Source organism: Mustela nivalis (genome assembly GCF_964662115.1).
Source record: "Mustela nivalis genome assembly, chromosome: 11".
In the NCBI taxonomy this organism is placed as follows: Eukaryota; Metazoa; Chordata; class Mammalia; order Carnivora; family Mustelidae; genus Mustela; species Mustela nivalis.
Genome location: NC_139030.1, coordinates 38,832,449 through 38,851,672, shown reverse-complemented (window position 1 = coordinate 38,851,672; position 19,224 = coordinate 38,832,449). Strand labels below are relative to the sequence as shown.

Sequence of the window (19,224 nt, the reverse complement as noted above, 5' to 3'; positions counted from 1 at the left end):
TACTTTATGCAAGAGATAAGAGCTAATTATCTAACACCATGCTCACATCCTCTACATTTCTATGGGAAGAACTAGGTTCTGAATCAACATAAAGATTAGCAGAGAGTCTCAGGAATGAAGCCATAACAGAGGCTGTTCTCAAGTGAAAACTTTACCCCTACAATGCTATTCTCCCATTTTGTCATCTCATATCAATTTTAATACCTTATGTCTCATCAGAGAGCAGTTATACTCTGACATGTTCTCTCCTGGTGCAAGATGGCAGCTACTAAAATATAAATCACTGCAGAGAATTGCTGGATTTAGAGCCAATTCTTCTAATCGAAAACAACAGCAATGTTAATTTCAGCTTGAGAATGATGGCTTTTGTATGGTGATATAATGGTACAGACTATAATGGTGTCAACTACCGCAATAAAATATGCTTCAAATGGGCTACCTTTTTTACATTTAGACTAGGGTGACTTCTGTCACATTTCTTTTTTTGGCATGGAAACTGACAATCTATTAAATAAATATTAATCCCTAGCAGTCTTCAAAGCAGGCTCAACCATATCAGGATTTTAAATAACTTCATTAATTGCTTAACTACCTTTCCCCTAAATTCCTAAGGGATCCTTTGATGCTAGTCACTCTAATGAATTACCAAGTGATTCATGACTTCAACCTGTTATCATGCAAAATACATTTCCATTTGGAAATCTTTACAGATGAATTTGCCAGAAAGTAAGTAACCACTCCAGACTTTAAAGAGGGCAAATTCTTTTTACTCAATGTATGAAGAAATGTAATTTGGCACTTTAAAAAAGAAAAAAAAATTAGTACTCTAAAATGGTATAATGCATCCAGAAATTCAATTTGGGCAATATATGATCAAATGAGGGGTTCTGTTTAAATGGTAAAAGAGGAATTGGATTATATGTGGGTGGATTATCCATGACAATAACAGTAGCTATGGTGGTCTTACTTTCCTGTAAACTTTAATATCACTTCCCTCTTGCCAAAGTAGTCACGGAAAACACAATGTTTTCTGTGAATCTAGACAAGACATGTTTGAGGAGGTACCTGTTTTTCAAAGGACAAAAGGAAATGATTTTTAGAAATCTATTTTTCAAAAGTTTCTGTTTTTTTTCTCTACTTGAATGGTAATCAAGAACTGAGTATTCTTGTTCTGTAATGAAATTTATTTTTAGAATCGGTACATGTACATAATTGTTTAAAGTCCTGTAGAGCTAATCAGGAGAACCATTCCTGCAGAGGCCTTTCTGAGGGCTTCCATTCTCTGTGGCATTCTGGACCAGCTCCTCCAGCATGGGATCGAGTTACCATCCCAGGATTTCTTTTTGCCCCTGCATGTGTCAAGTCAGCCATGGCCAGTGTTCTAAATGTTAAATAGGGAAGAAGAGCTAAAAGAAAGTGTGTCTTTCTTTTAACCTTCTTTTATAGGAGTCTGAGGCCTCACTAGAAATTAAACCTTCTCTTTCCTGGAAAAATAATTGAGGGGTAGTTGCTTAGATCAAATAATCCTCTATTGTTACTTCCGCCTTCAGTGGCTGGTGCCTTCAATTCTCAAGCCTTTCTGGGGTTCTGTGGCATGAATCAGTTCACTTTCCCGGGACCTACAGATTTCAGTTTTCCATCAGCCCAGCATTTGTTGACATTGGCTTCTCTTTTTCTCTTTTGTCTTTGTGAATAATGATGTTGATTTACTATTACTTGAGGCATGTTAAGGAATTGAGAGCAGTGATAGTCATTTGTTCAGTCTACCTTGTTAACTAGATATTGACAATTGTTAAGCCTTGTCTTTTTGCCAGGGATCTGGGGAATCAACAAACAGTAGGTCTAATTTGAACAGAAAGTATTTCCCACATATATGATTGAAATATCTAAATTGCTTCTTAAATGTTTCAGCCATAGTGATTCCACGGGATTACCCTGGAGAGCTACCACATAGGAAAAAAGGGAAAGAGGCTGCTAGTGGCTAGAATTAGAGGCTGCCAATCCCACCTCACCTGAAACCAAAGAAGTTCGATTTTCACTTGCTTCAGATATTTTGTAAAAGATTTTAGTTGGACAAAGACTTTCAAAAGAAGCAAAATGTTTGAACCCAGTTAAAGTCAATTTGCAGCTCAATGTAGACTCTCCAGATCTCTTGAGAATGAGTGGCTGAGTTTTGAGATCACTCTTCACATGCTGAAAGGTTTGCCTTTTCTTTGCTATCACATAAATATAGGTCCTAGAGTGGAATTTTTTGTCACTACAGAATCACATTTGTGGTAAAAGTTCTTTGAACCTTAAGAAGATGTTGAATCAGATACAAAGTAGTGGCAAAGTTCCTCAGATCGTGCAGCTGCCCTAATGTGTGGCTTTCACTGTCTCCTTCTCGTCACTTTTTTTCTTGTCGTCTTTACTTGTAACAGTTACCCGGAAATTCATTCTTTTTGCACTAACACTCTGGTATGTTCAGATATGACAGTCAAATAATTCTTTTATCCCATTTGGTAAACTGTCAGGTCTTGTTCCCTATAATCATGTTTTTATGTTAATTACTAATCAGTGTTTTTATATTTTCAGTGTTCATTTAAATACCAAAGAATTCATTTTTCTGGGTACAGAGCCATTTCAAAACTTCATATATTCAGAAATCTGGATTTTTACTTATCAAAGAATAATTGATGGTGTGGGAAAATAATTGATACATGTTCTCTATTTCATAGAGAACCAAACCAAATGTAGAGAAATACCAAATTTATTTTGCGAAATAGTAAATTTCACACACCCTTCTTACTTTTGTTGAGTGTTGCCACTGAGGAGAAAATAAACAGTTTCTGCTCATTGGCCAATTCTTTGTCCCTCCCTGGTTAACTTCATAGCCCACCTGCTTCTGTAAAATTTGAAAGGCAAGGAATTTCTTTCTTTCTTTTTTTTAAATTTTATTTATTTACTTGACAGACAGAGATCACAAGTAGGCAGAGAGGCAGGCGGGTGGGGGGAAAGCAAGCTCCCTGCTGAGCAGAGAGCCTGATGTGGGGCTCAATCCCAGGACTCTGAGATCATGACCTGAGCTGAAGGCAGAGGCTTAACCCACTGAGCCACCCAGGCGCCCTAAGGAATTTATTTCTGACTTAATTGTTGGCTAACTCTCTTGAATCACATGTCTAAAATACATAATTGCTCAAATACAGAAAACTTATTGGTGGATACATCGATTTTATGAAAACCCCAATATATGAAATGTTTGCAAGCCACTCACTTTTTATAAAAGAAGACCTGTAGGCTTTGGAAAAGGACCAAATTTGGAATTATTAGAGATTCAAGGTGTGGATTAAGTTTTGCTCTGGTATTCTTTTCATATATGTATATACAGTACATATACCAAATGACCATGTTCAGAATTGCCATAATATGGTCAGGTAATACTTGTTATTTTCTACTCAAAGGCATACAAACTAGAAATTAAAATGTATGATATTGAAAAAAGATGCTTTCAAACAAGCAGGGCATTTGATATTTTGTAACAAATTTTGTCTATAGGTTCTTAGTTCCTAGATTACCTTACCCCTCTAAAACAAACATTGATGGATAATAGTTCTAGAATGTATTTTATTTTTTCCTCAAACACTATGACTCCATGAGTAAAGAACTCTGCCTTACTGACAGGTGAGCCTTGATCTGATAACAATAATGTTTTTGCTAATACTATAATCATTCCCTCTACTGTATCAGATTCAATAGTGACTCAAGGCAAACACACATTTTCAGTTTCCTTCCTTTTGTTTTTTTATATCTTTCATTTGGTTTAGAGAATATGGACTTTTTTTCAGGTAGTGTATATATTAATAGACTAATATATATAATAGATTAATATATATTAATAGACTAAATCTTTTACTGAAACCCAAATCATAAAGCACTGTTTTCTTAATCAGATAGCATAAATTAAAAAGAAAAGAAAAACACCAAGAACTTTTCAGTTATCAGGAAGGGTGCAAGGCAATAAGCCTAAAATAAATCAGTTTGAACTATACCACGAGTCACCTTTACTGCCAATTCCAAAACACAATTCAAGTTCTGATTACAACATTCTTATATAGTTCTGGTAATATTTGTGGCTTCACCTGAGCACATTAACTGTTGCAACCAATCTGTGACAGTTGAGGGAAGCCATCCATTTTGGTTTTTACTGTTTATGTGTTTGGTGGTACTTTTGCAACTATTGTGGTTTTACCACTCAGAAAAGGCACTCTTTCTTTCACACCATAGACAACTATAGCTTAAGTGTTCTAAAGTCTGGTGACTAACCATTTTGAAGGATAAAGGATCTTTTCTCATACCTTTTTGTAAGGACTAAGGTTAAATAGATATTTTAAAAATAAAGGGAATAATGTCAAACAGATTAAAGATTAATTTTTTATGGAAGAATTTTCTTCATGTAACTCTTTTCTTATTACTTTTTAAACATGCTGTACATTACATACCCATACTTATTTATTTTATAACTGGAAGTTTGTACATTTTTACCTCTTTCACCAATTTCACACCTCCTTACCACCAACCCCCACATTATTTAGAGTAAGTCTTCATCATCTGTTTTAATATTATTGATGAAGGATTTGAGAAAAGATATTAAAAAATAGAATAACTTTTGATACCGAATTATTGGATGAGCAAGTTCAGGATACAGACTCTTTAGTCATTTGGCAATTACTGACTAAAGGCATACTTCATAGGGTTTTCCAAGGTACATGGGTACTTCCAAATAACTGAGCAGAATCTCTGACTTCAAGGTAGAAGGAGATGTGGTACTAGTAATAATATGAATATAAACAGATAATTATAATCACCAAGCTATGTAGAAAGGAAATAAAGTCATACTGAAATTGAATAAGGAAAAAGAAGGGCAACTTCACAAAAAGATAAAACTTGATTCTTCCTAAAACTCAGATATGTGGCTGATTTCTTTCATGAGTTCAAAAAGGAGAAGGAAGAAAATATAATTCTTTCACCACCATTTTTGCAAATAGCAGCTTTTGCTTTCAATGTCCTTTGTATCCATTTCTGGTAGTAAAAATGTGCCAATAGATTTAAGAAAGAAAATAATTTGTAAAGTAAGAAGCTTAATGGTTTTTAACATTATAAGAATTATAGTTCTGAAGATCAGAAACACTGACATTTAAAAAAAGGACTGGAGGGCGCCTGGGTGGCTCAGTGGGTTAAGCCGCTGCCTTCGGCTCGGGTCATGATCTCAGGGTCCTGGGATCGAGGCCTGCATCGGGCTCTCTGCTCAGCAGGGAACCTGCTTCCCCCCCCCCCTCTCTCTCTGCCTGCCTCTCTGCCTACTTGTGATCTCTCTCTGTCAAATAAATAAATAAAATCTTAAAAAAAAAAAAGGACTGGATAGAGCATATCAGTAACATTCTTATGACATGACTAAATAATAATAATAATGGTAATAATAAAATGTATCCATCATCTTCCCTTCCAACCTGCTCCCTCTCCAATATTTCTTAGCCTCAATAATTGTAATTATCATCCATCAAGTTGCCTAAGTCAGAAATATGGGCATAATTCTCACCTATTACCACTCTATTCATTACCGCTCTATTCATGTCTAATCAATCCCTGGACTTTATATGCTTATAAGAGTTTGTGGAATTCTTCACTTTTCTCCATCCCACTGCAATAGGACTCTTGGTCCCTTCCATTAATTTAGCCACTACCTTCTGTAGTCCTCTGTACTGAAGCCAACGAAGTTTTCCTGAAACATGAATTAGAATGGATCATTCCTAGTTTAAAATCTTTGAATGACTCCCATCATTCTAAGGATAAAGCTTAAAATCCCCAAGATGCTTTACAAAGTCCAACTTAACCTGGACCCTGTTTGCCTCTACAGCGTCACCCTTTGCAATTCTGTGTGTTCAAGCCATCCTCAACAGTAATGATGCAGAGAATGCTTTGTGGCACCATTTATGTCGGGTTTTTAAACAAATTGCCCTTTGCATAGAATGTTCCTCCCTCCTATATTCCCACAACCCGCTATCACCTGCTCTTTCCAGTGTGCTCATAATTACCCACCAGGTCCTCAGTTTCCTTAAAATGTGTATAATATAAACGTTTTTGGCTCCCATCCTAAAATCTCTAGCCTTTCACCAGCCTCTCCCTATTCCCCAGCCCCTACCTCACCCCGTCTCCCAGGTCCTGATACCCTGGCAACCACTTTTCTACTCTATGCTTTTATGGTTTTTTTTTTTCCCCCCGTTTTTAATGTGTGTGTGGTTGGTTTGTTTGTTTAAGATTCCACATATAAGTGAAACCATGCAGTGTTTGTCTTTCTCTTTCTGGCTTATTTTGCTCAGCATAATGTCCTCCAGGTTCATCCGTGTTGTTGCAAATGGTGGGATTTTTTTTCAGGCTGATTATTCTGTTTTTTATACATGTACCAGATTTGCCTTATCCATTTATCTGCTGATGAATTGTTTCCACACCGTAACTATTGTATATAATGCTTGCATTGAACATGAGAGTTCATATCTTTTTGAGGTAATGATTTCCTCTGGATATTTACCCAGAAGTAGGATGGATGGATCATATAGTAGTTCTATTTTTAATTTTCTGGGGAGCCTCCATACTGTTTCCATTGTGGTTGTATCAATCTATATTCCTACCAACAGTGTACAAGGGTTCTTTCTCCTCCACATCCTTGAGAGCATTTGTTATCTTTTATCATTCTATAATGGCTATCCTAATAGGTATAAAATGCTATCTCGTTGTGGTTTGGATTTGCTTTTCCCTCATGATTAATAATGTTGGACACCTTTTCATGTACCTTTTGGTTATTTGTTTTTTGTTTTTTTTTTAAAGATTCCATTTATCTATTTGACAGACAGAGATCACAAGTAGGCAGAGATGCAGGCAGAGAGGGAGAGGAGGAAGCAGGCTCCCTGCTGAGCAGAGAGCCTGATGCATGCAGGGCTTGATCCTGGAACCCCGGGATCACGACCCAAGCCAAAGGCAGAGGCTCCAACCCACTGAGCCACTCAGGTATCCCCCTTTTGGTAATTTGTATGTCTTCTTTGGAAAAATGTTTCTTTGGGTCCTTTGACCATTTTTTATTGAGTTATTCCTGGTTTTTTTGCTATTGAATTATGTAAGTGTATTGTATATTCTGGACATTGACCCCTTTTGGATATGTGGTTTCCAAATATTTTCTTCCACTCCATAAGTTGCCTTTTTGTTGTTGGTTTCCTTTCATGTGCAGAAGCTTTTTAGTTTGATTTAGTCCCACTTGTTTGTTTTTGCTTTTGTTGCCTTTGCTTTTGGTGTTATATCCAAAAAATAATTTCCAAGATCAATGTTGATGAGCTTACCTACATGTAGAACTAGTGTTCCACATATGTGGAAGCTTCATTGGCTATCAGAATCAGGTGATCTGGGGACCTGTCTCTTGGATAGTAGCTGCAAAATCTGGGGTGAAAACTTGTATATACAAGTTTTATTCCTGGATAGTGATAACTTGGAGTGGGCTACAGGTAGATGGAGCTGGATGTGTCCATTAGCTTCCCTGGTTTCATGGGAGGATCATAACCAGTTCCTAGATGTACACTAAATTAGAAGCAGGAAGCAGCTTTCAAATTATGCATATGGGCCCCTTTCAGGGAAAGCCTGGGAGATGGGTAATTTTCACTGTTTCCTCTGTGCTGGGCCCTGGGAGAATAGCCATAGTGAAGGCTTACATGCCCATTAACAACTGCTCCTTTGTTTGCTATGGTTTTGTGGGTCTTGTGGATGAAAGCCTTATTGGTTTTCAGAGCTAAGGTTTTGGGACCTCATCCCTCTGACGGAAGTCTTAAAAGTTGAGTCACTAAGAGTTAAATCCAAACCCTTTGCTCCACAGAGAGAAGGAGGCCATTGGGAGTTCTCTCCCAATTGTATGGTCCTGTATCGGGTTTGGGGTTTAGGGCAAGAGTGTGTCAGTCTTTCCCTCCCATTTCACTGTTGGTGTTTTCTCATTCATGAACATATAGGAGTTGCTTAGCTAGTTTCTGAATTTCTCTCATGGGTAACTGCTCTGTGTGCAGCTGTACATCTGGTATGTTCATGGAGAGGAAGGGAGGTCAGGAGCCTCCTATGGCACCATCTTCACTAACTGTTCAACTACTCCTTCACTCCTTCCCATTTCCTCTCTCATCCTGGTTGAAGCTGCCATTGTTTCTTTCTTTCTTTTATTTTTTTAAGGCCAGATTTATTAAGATTAATTTATATACAATAAAATTCTCGTGTTCAGTTTGATAAGTTTTGGCAAATGTAAACAGTTATAGGACTACAACAACAACTGAATTACATAACATTTCCCATCATCCTAGAAAGTTCTCTCAAGGTCCTTTGTGATAGGTTTCCTCCCCCCTCCCCATCAGTAGCAACATCTGATCTCTTCTCTATCCCGAGATCATTATACAAGTAAAATCTTAAAGAATGTAGCCTTTTGTCACTAGCTTGTCACTGAACATAATCATTGCGACATTCATCTGTGTTGGTGCATGTAGAGGTAGTTTGTTCTTCCTAGTGATGTGTAGTATTACATTTTACAAATATACTACAATTTATCTCTTTACCAATTAATATACATCTGGGTTATTTGGGGGATATTATGAAAAAAAGTGTTATGAACATTCTTATACAGGTCTTTGAACAAATGTTTTCTTTTATTTTTAATAAACATGTAGACATGGAATTGCTTGATTATGTGGTGGGTATATATTGACCTCTATAAGGAACTGGTAAACTGTTTTCTTAAGTTGCCATATCATTGTGTATTCTCACCACAATGTGTAAGTGTTTGGTCAATCTGCATCCTTACCAACACTTGGCATTTCAAGTTTATTAATTTTAGCTAATATAGTAGACGTTAGGTAATTTCTCATTGTGCTTTTAGCTAGCAGCATCTCAATGATGTTGACAAATCTTAACGTGTTTCTTTTGTGACCTGTATTTTTTCTTTTGTGAAGTGTCTGTTAAAATCTTTTGTCAATTTTTAAAAAAATGTTGATGTTTCTCTTTATTGAGTTGTAAGAATTCTTTATATATTTTGAATAAATTATTTTAAGAGGTAGATGTTTGGCTAACAGACTTTGGCTTCTTTTCCTGACAGTGTCCTTTTAAGAGTAGTTTTAAATTTTCATTAAGTCCAACTTTTTACCCTACCTAAGCAATCTTTGATTAACCAAAGGTCACAAAGAGTATATCTGTGCTTTCTCCTAAGAAGTTTTTAAATTTTAGTTGTTTTACACATGGTATGAGGTAATCTTAGAGCTTAATTTTTACAAACGAGGTTTTTTTGTTTTGGTTTTTAGTTTTTTTGTAGGTTGTAGCTCTTCCCATTACATCAGAATCTTCTCCGTTTTGTAGGAGATGAGAAGTTCTTAATATCTACACTTATTTATATTATCTCAAGCTCATGATTATTTGTTTCTATGGTAGGCACAGGCCAGAACTGCCATGTTGACTTTCTCCTAGGTATTATAAGTAATTCTGAATATCACAGACTAGTTATCATTACCTAGATGCAATGTGGCTCTGCATGGGCTTGCCAAATCATTGTTCTATGACCAACAGGCACTGAAACAATATGGTGCTGTTGGCATAGTAACATAGGTCCAGATGATATGCCCTAGTCCTGGTAAATGATATTGGAAATGCTTTCACAACTTTGCCTGTAGAAGATTATATCTATAGTCTTATTTTAAAATATTATATGAAGAAGTTACTCTTTCCATTTTTTTTTCAAAGATTTTATTTATTTTGACAGAGAGACACAGTGAGAGAGGGAACACAAGCAGGGAGAGTGGGAGAAGCAGGCTTCCCACTGAGCAGGGAGCCCAATGCGGGGCTCGATGTGGGGCTCGAACCCAGGATCCTGGGATCATGACCTGAGCTGAAGGCAGACTCATAAGGACTGAGCCATCCAGGCACCCACTCTGTCCATTTTGTAGCATCCACCTTTATTGGAACTATAAGATACTATGTAATAAAAGATGAATAATGACTTATTTTACTATATTTGCTGTCTTATTTCTCAAGATGCCAGTGTAGGTTTCACAATGGCATATATAGAATTTAGTCTGATTTTTAGAGTTTTCAGAAAACCAGAAATGAATTTTCCTTTTGGCTAGAAGTCTGTGTGGATTCCTGGTTCCTCCTCCCAAAAACTTCTTTTTATTCTGCTTTACTCCACATGGATTCTACAGAGTTGATTTAAACTGTTCTAACTCATACAGACATATTCACCCTAGAGAATTTTGACTCTTTTAACATTCTATCCATCACTAACGTTCCTGTTTCATTTGGGCTTTTAATTTGGATGAATTTCAAATTACTATTTATTTTGATAGAAACACTACTAATTACACAAAGCATCTTAATAAAGAGTGGAAACATAATTCAGAGCATCCTTCTTGTGGTATTCTGATACATAGTAGCTTTAAAATAGCATTAAGACACTTTTTCTTCCCCACAGCTTTTATTCCATGCTATTAAAAGTCTTGTTACTTGATGTTTTTCTAACATTGAGGAAACTTAGATTCAAGGGTTTATGGGGAATTCTTGATCCTTCAGATAGATCTTAAATTTGACCAATTAGTAAGGTTTAAGCAAGCACATTGACTTGCTGAAGTTTAAAAATAAGTCCCTAGAATTGTGCTAAAAATAGGGTACAAAGTAAAGTAATATATTTGGTTTTCTTAATTCTGATACTCCTCAGAGTTTCTTACTGGATCCTAAGCTTCTGCTTCCTTGTATAAATTACTATAGTAGATTGAGTTAATTGCTTTGAATCTTCTCTTCCTTGTATCTACACCCTTTTCTATGTGTTTCTACAGTTTTCTATAAAGAAGTGAAATATTTTCCTTTTCTCTTGATTTTGAGTTCAGGCATGTGACTGACTTTGGCTAAATGAGATACCAGTAAATGCAATGCAAACAGACTCTTGAAGAAGCAACTTAGAGATTGGATTTACTCTCCTGTGCTTCAGCCACTGCCATAAAATAGGAGATCCAGACTTGCCTCCTGTTGGCCCCACATAAGGACAAGAGACACAGAAAGCAGGGTTAAATTGACCCAGCCAAGATCAGCCTGAATTAGTCCACCCCCAAATTACATTCAAACACATGAATGAATCCAGGGTAGATAAACTGAATTTCACAGGTACATAACAGATTTTATTATTGTATAATCATTATATCTCATTATTTGCTTCTCAGGTATGTAGGTTTGTTTGTTTGTTTCGTACTTTTGTCTTTTGGGGGGGGGTTGCTTGTTTTGGTAAAAGAATGAATTTTTTAAAATTTTTATTTAAATTTTTTTTAAGATTTTATCTATTCATTTGACAGAGAGCACAAGTTGGCAGAGTAGCAGGCAAAAGGAGAAGGAGTAGCAGGCTCCCTGCTGAGCAGAAAGCCCAATATGGGCCTCTGCCCAGGACACTGGGATAATGACCTGAGCTGAAGGCACATGCTTAACCAACTGAGTCACACAGGCACCTCTTAGAAAATATTTTAAACTAATTTTTTTTCAAGAATACTTAACATACAGTGTTGTTAGCTTCAGTTGTACAATATAATGATTCAGTAATTCTATACATTTCTCAGTGCTCATCTAGTTAAGTGTATTCTTATAACCCATTTTAAAACACTAAATTTTACTCTAAGCCACATACCTTTTATACGCATGATGTCATACTTTACAACCTTTTATTTTATGAGTCCCTTGACTGATTTTTATAGATGTAATTGATTTTACTGCTTTTTGCTTTAACCTCTATACTGGTTTTATAAGTGATTAATCTACCACTTTTATGATGTTTATATTTGCCTGTGAAATTTTTTCCTTTCTAATTTTCTTACTCTTTATTATGGTCTTTTTTTTCCAGTCAGAGAATTCCCTTTTACATTTCTTGTAAGTCTGATTTAGTGGTGATGAACTCCTTTAACTTTTGTTTGTGTAGGAAACCCTTTACCTCTCCTTCTATTCTAAATGATAGTCTTACTAGATAGAGTATCCTTGGTTACAGGTTTTTTTGTTTTTGTTTTCCTTTTTTTTTTTTTCCTTTCATCACTTTGAGTATATTGTGCTACTGCCTTCTGACCCACAAAGTTTCTACTGAAAAATCGGCTAATAGCCTTAAGGGGTTTCCTTTATATGTAATTGTTTTCTTTTCTCTTGCTGCTTTTTAAATTCTCTATCACTACTTGTTACCATTTTAATTATTATATGTCTTGATGTGGATCTCGTCAGATTGATTTTGTTGGGGACTCTCTGTATCTCCTGGATCTGGATGTCTCCCTCTCCAGATTTAGGGAGTTTTTAGCTATTATTTCTTTCTCAGCTCTTATTTCTTCAAATACATGTTCTGCCCCCTTTGCTCACTTTTATTCTGGGATCCGTGTAATGCAAATGTTATTACACATGAAGATGTCTCTAGGTTCCCTTGACCTAGTCTCATTTTTTTTTAAAGATTTTATTTATTTATTTAAAAGAGAGTGAATGAGAGAGAGAGCATGAGCAGAAAGGTGGGGTAGAAAGAGGGGGACAGGCAGACTCCCCACTGAGCAGGGAGCCTGATGTGGGACTGGATCCCAGGACCCTAAGAAGGCAGATGCTTAACCAACTGAGCCACCCAGGCATCCTTTTTTTTTTTTTTTTTTTTTTGATAGAGAGAGTGATTGAGCACTTGTGAGTGTGAATTGGTGTGGGAAGGTCAGAGGGAGAGAGAGAATCTTAAGCAGGCTCCATGCCCCGCATGTCACCCAATGTAGGCCTCTGTATCTTACAACCCTGAGATCATGACCTGACCCAAAATAAAGAGTTGGATACCTAGCCATGAGCTACCCAGGTGCCCAACCTATTCTCACTTTTTATTATTCTTTCTTCTTTTTACTGTTCAGCTTGGTTACTGATAGAATCACCAGCCAAATTAAAAACATTTTGAAGACAGAAACTTTGTCTTATTCATTTTGTCTAGGGTTTGGGGTTTACTTATTATATATTAGATGGAGGGCTTTATGAATAAAAATCAATTAAATAATTTTTTCTGGTTTTTTTTGTGTGTGTGTGTGTGTGTTACTCTGAAGATCATGCTAAATAGAAACAATTGAATTCCTCAAAATCTAATTCACCACTTAGTGAATTAACATGTAATTAACCATCCCGTTTCTCTCTTGAATTCTTTCCCAAGGACTTCAGCAGCAGTTTCATGAGCCTCACCCTTGACATCATTAGTGTATAATTCTTAACAGTAAGAACTTGTGCTGTAAAGAATAAGTAGCCATCAATGAACAATTTGCAGACCATAGATGAGCATTGAATGGAAAATTTTTTTATACTTCAGCTCAACACGGGCAGTAGTATTTGATTTCAAGTCACTTCTAGAGCAAATTGAAGAGTGAGCCATTTTAAATTTCATGCCTTCCTGTTTCTTTCCCAAAATAAATATCCTTTTTCTTTTTCCTATTAAACCCTATTCTTTATTTCTTTTTTTCCTTCTTTCTTCCTTCCACTCTTTTTCTTTTTTTTCTTTTTTTGTGAAGACACCAACACCTTTATTCATGGCAACAGGGCAGCATCAAGGCTATCTGTGGAAATAATGGAAACGCTTATGGAGAAGCTTTAAGACTAAGCAAGTCTCCTTTCCAGGTCACCACCTGCAGGCATGTAGGTGGGTCCCCTTGGCCTCCGTGCAGGTGCAGAGCTACCCCAGGGTTCAGACGCATTTTTGTTGCCTGTGAACATGGCTTGCCTGTCCACTTTGATGAGTCCTTTTTCTGTCTATAACCAGAGGCCACAGCTGACTCTGCTCTCCTTTTCTTGCATTTCCCTCCACACCCCAGAGTTGTGGTGGTAACATTCATGGTCAGGGGCCCAGAGTATGAGCTGTCTGGATCTCTTGCTTTCCATTTTACAATGTTATTAAACCCTATTCTTAAAAATGGATCTAAATGACTGCTAACTGAGGAAAGGCAGGTAATATTGCCTTTCATGAAGAGATTTGCATATTGACATTCATTTTTCTTTTTTAAACTCTTATAGTAATGCTGAATGGCCACTTTGCCCATCACCTTGAGAAATGTTAGGCATATAATGGTGACCAAAGCAAATATGGCCTCTTCCTTCATGGAGCTGATGATTTGGAGGTGGGCAAGTGAGAAGCGAAAGACATGAACATGAGTAGTACATGCTTGACAAGGACGGGTAAAGGATATGATGGAGTATATGGTAAGGATTGATAACCTAGTCTACAGAGGCAGGAATTCCCCTGGGGAAATGATCGAAGTTGAAGTTGTTCCATAAAGTATAGGAAAATCTTTCCGGAAAAGGGAACTGTTTATACAAGGGTTTCGAGGAGAGAGAAATCTGTGCCAGAACTGAAAGTAGTCCAGAATGGCTGGAATCAAAAGAAAGACGGCATGGTCCTTGATGATGATATTTTGAATAGTGTTCGAAGTTTTGTCAAAATAGTGTCTAAAAATAGTGTTTGGATTATAGGAGATGCTTGTTAAAAAAGCAGATTCTTACATTGGGGAAAGTATGTGCTATGGTGAGTGCTATGAAATGTGTAAGCCTGATGATTCACAGACCTGTACCCCTGGGGCAAATAATATAATATATGTTAATAAAAATGGTTTTTAAAAATGAGAAGAAAAAAAAAGATTCCTGAGCTTCCCCCTGTTATTACAGGGTCAGAATCTCCAATCAGAGCCTCTGTTCAGCATGTTAAATCTTTTTTTTTTTTTTAAGATTTTTATTTATTTGACAGACAGATCACAAGTAGGCAGAGAGGCAGGCAGAGAGAGAGAGAGAGGAGGAGGAGGCAGGCTCCCTGCCGAGCAGAGAGCCCGATGCGAGGCTTGATCCCAGGACCCTGGAATCATGACTTGAGCCAAAGGCAGAGGCTTTAACCACTGAGTCACCCAGGCACCCCTGTTCAGCATCTTAAAGGTTCATTCTACAATTCTTATGCCCCTCAAATTTTGAGAACCACTGGCATAAATTAATATAGTTCCTAAGGTAGAAAACTGACAGGTATTAATAGTAGCCAAGGAATGTGTTTGTGTGGAAGGCAAAGTATCCTGGAGCTTTTAAAGTAATACCACACAGGCCAGGCTGCTTCTCTTTATATGAGTAGGAGAATTGGTCATGCCAAGCAGTAGTCCTGAGATGTTCTGTTTTAAAAACTTGCATTCAACATAGAAATATCAAATGACTTAAAATAAATTTAATCCTCACTTATATACCATAACAACTCTTGAGAAGTACCTATAATATAACAATTACCATGGATATTCTCTCAGTATACCCTCTACTTAACCAATTTGCTGGACTTACTGTCTCTCCCTTCTGCCCTATCTGTGGCACCCAGATACTACTGAAAATAGACTCGAAAAGAATACTTACTACTAAAGTATAGTATAACATAATATATAATGTTCTATTCATTTCAGGTATATAACATATTGATTCAGCAATTCTATACATTACTCAGTGCTCACCACTAGTCATGTTCTGTCATCATACAAACTTATTATACCATTATTGACTATATCCCATATGCTGTTTATTTCTCATCTCTGTGACTTACTTATTTTAAAACGAGAAGTTTGTCCTTCTTAATGCCTTTCACCTGTTTTGCCCAACCCTAACCCACCTCCCTTCTAGAAACGTTCTCCACATTTTTTAGTCTATTTCTTTTTGTTTTGTTTTTTAGATCCCACATATAAGTGAAATCATGTGGTATTTGCCTTTGTCACTCTGAATTATGTCACTTTGCATACTATCCACTAGGTCCATCCATGTTCTCACAAATGACAAGACTTCACCTTTTTTGTGGCTGAATAATATTCATGTGTGTGTGTGTGTGTGTGTATGTCCCACATCTTCTTTATCCATTTACTATAGATGGATATTTGGGTTGCTTCCATATCCTGACTACTGTAGATAATGCTGTAATAAATACAGGGGTGCATGTATATTTTTTTGAATTAGTGCTTTTGTTTTCTTTAGGTAAGTACCCAACAGTAGAATTATTGGATCATATGATCCTAAATATACTCTTCTTAAGAATAAGCACAGCGGTGCCTGGGTGGCTCAGTGGGCTAAAGCCTCTACCTTCGGCTCAGGTCAGGATCTCAGGCTCTCAGTCTCTCTACTCAGCGGGGAGCCTGTTCCCCACCCCCCTTTGCCTGCCTCTTTGCCTGCCTCTTTGCCTATGATGTCTGTCTGTCAAGTAAATAAATAAAAATTTTTTTAAAAAGAATAAGCACATACCCCTTTATTCTTAGCATGAATCACTTGTGTTTATTCTTAAACTTGTTTATGCCACTTGTTTTTCATTTTGTAACTATAACATTTAATTAAATAGTAAATAAATAATGTTAATTGTAAAGAGTTTTTATTTCTGTAAACATTAAATTTAATGCTTTGGAAAGTTTTGAAAATTTCTTTAGCACTGCTATCAGATTAATTACAGGTGAGAAAACAGAAGAGATTGGGGAAAAGTAAAAAAAACTTAGATTTTGCTTTGATTTGTTCATCTATGTCTTTAAGTTGTTTTTTTTTTTTTAAGGTTATTTATTTATTTATTTATTTGACAGAGAGGGAGAGATCACAAGTAGGCAGAGAGGCAGGCAGAGAGAGGGGGGAGCAGGCTCCCCACTGAGCAGATAGCCCCATGCGGGGCTCAATCCCAGGACCCCGAGATCATGACCATAGCTGAAGGCAGAGGCTTAACCCACTGAGCCACCCAGGCACCCCTGTCTTTAAGTTCTTATTTCACAAATAAAACAAAATATATGCAAAACAAACAAAGTAAAATAGTGCTTGTTGAAGATGTTTCTGAATTTGTTTGTGCTAACAATCAACACTGGGCTCCAGATAATAGCCCTATACCAAAGAAATAATCTTGGCCCTACATTTGAACTTCAGCAAATGAGTGGGTATATTTCTTAAATTAATATGTTAAGATATATGTGTATGTTTTTTATGACTTCCAAGTAGGCTTTAACCTACTTTCTTTGTTTAAATAAGTAATTATTTAATTTAATTATTTTTTTAGTCTCATGAGTTCCAGTATCATCAGTTCAGAAGCCTTTACTCCTATAAAGAAGATGGGGATTCATGCTCTAACACCTTGGAAGGTGGGTATGCTTGTAGGGTGGGTACATGACCAATTCCAGCCCTCTCAGAAAAGAACTGGCGCAATATACACTAGTTTAAATCTTTATAGTCTGAAAAGCAGACTGTACATATGTTGTACATTATTGTAATTTTTGGTGACAATAGAAAGAGTTTAGTAAAACAGGAATATTTTTATTTTAATGGAAAATGAATTATTTGCTCCTTTGGTTTATTTTTCTTACAATGCAAAGCCAGGAGCACATTTACTTCTGTCTGGAGATTTCCTGGATAGCAGATACTTTTGAGAAAGGGTTTCTTGCTCCTTTTCTTTTTTTTTTTTTTTTTTCATTTTCTGATTGTAATGGCAGGTTTAGTAAGAACAGGGAAGTTTCAAAATCTGTTCCTTCTACACTTATCTCAGAGAACTTCATTCAGATAAGAAGAGTTTCTTTTCTAAGTCACAAGCACACTATATCCCAGGAAAGGACTATCAGCTAGAGATGCTTGGAATTCAAAAATGCCAGCAAGAGTGATATATCCAGGTTCAAATTTTTAGTAAATGCAACTAAAGAATCTTAATGAATATGTTGCATAAAGACAAAAGTAGCCTACACTTTCAAGAGGTGAGAGAGAGGGACTCAGAAAGTCTGGGTTTTAATCTCTAGGATTCAGTTACTGCCGTTGAGTTACATTTACTAACTCCTCCTTTTCTCATTTATTTGAAAATAATTTATACAATAAAAGTTACCTCAGGAATCCTTAGAAATGGAACACATGAAGGAATTGTCAAGGACAGCTTATGTTATTCTATCATTTTGTGGCTTGTCTGGTGGTTATCTTTATGTGGCTCTGTGATCATTTATATGATCTACTCTTAGTTCTCTCATTATGAGAGTCTCTATTCTTAACTGTTACTATTTAAGCAATATATTTATTGGCAGTTTCAGATGACAGATGGACATGTGCTCAGATGATGGGTGTGCACATCTGATTTTGGTAAATATCTCACAGTAAACAAATAAATGAATGTTCAGAGAATATCTGAAATGCTATATTTAAGTTTCCTATGCACATTTTGTTTAGCATTACAAATTGACTGTCTAACAGAATTAGGTAGAAAAAATATATATCAAATCCATGATGATTTGTGAATAATTGACTAGCCACACAGGTGCATAAGATTTCAGTTGAGATTTCCTTGTTTTTATGAGGAATATGTATTATTAAAAAATGGAGGGGGGTTCCAGGGATTCCTTGTCATTTTTGCAATAACAAAATGTTATGCATAATTTATCATGAGGCTGAAGTTTTCTAAATGCCTTGCCGTTGTGATATCATCTATACCACCATTGCCCCAAGAACGGAGAATTTTATAATTTATTCTTGTAGTTAGTGTTATGCTTCAAGCACAATTAGCTCTCTTTACTTCTGTTCTGGGGATGGGTGCTTCCACAGTGCAACACTCTAGCCATCCTTCGGAGCACTCTGCATTTTCACCTTGAAGCATTTATCATAACTGTAATGATGTGATAACTCATAATGATGCATTTCATGTTTGTCACCCCCACTAAATTATAAACTAAAAGCAGTCAAAGTTCATGGCAGAAGTTTAACTCCTACTGCATCCCCAGCACCTAGTAGATAATCAACATATTTTTTTAAATTAAACAATACATAGACAGAAACCTACGCTTTCCTCCACTCATTCTTCTCTTAGCTTTTCTAGGGCTCTTGTGCATAGTCGGGTCCCTTGAGGAGGCAGAGGGGACACAGGTAGTAAGCTCCTCTCCCCCCTCCAAACCTCCACTCAGCCCATACTCAAGCCCTCTTCCTTTGGCTCTATGGATCAGATATCCTACCACTGAGGACATAAACAGATCGGGACATAATTTATTGAGACTAGTAAAGGCTTTAGTGCACTGCCAAGAAATCACTGCCTTCACACATGCCCAAGGCCATCCTCCTACTACTATTCATGTAGCACACATCCAGACCTTTTCATAGAGAAAATATGTGTGGAAAACTATACTATTTCAAGTACATCCTTAACTTCCTGAAGTT

The 19,224-nt window shown here is 36.6% G+C and overlaps 1 protein-coding gene across 15 annotated transcripts in view; it reads left to right on the top strand.

Moving 5' to 3' along the window:
* ITGA4 (integrin subunit alpha 4) overlaps positions 1 to 19,224 on the top strand; it is a 220,344-nt gene that overhangs the window by 28,056 nt on the left and 173,064 nt on the right. For all 15 annotated transcript variants that reach the window (XR_014300465.1, XR_014300466.1, XR_014300467.1 and 12 more), the window contains one exon: positions 17,102 to 17,183. The gene's annotated coding sequence lies outside the window, so the exon portion shown is untranslated. The remainder of the gene's footprint in view (positions 1 to 17,101; positions 17,184 to 19,224) is intronic.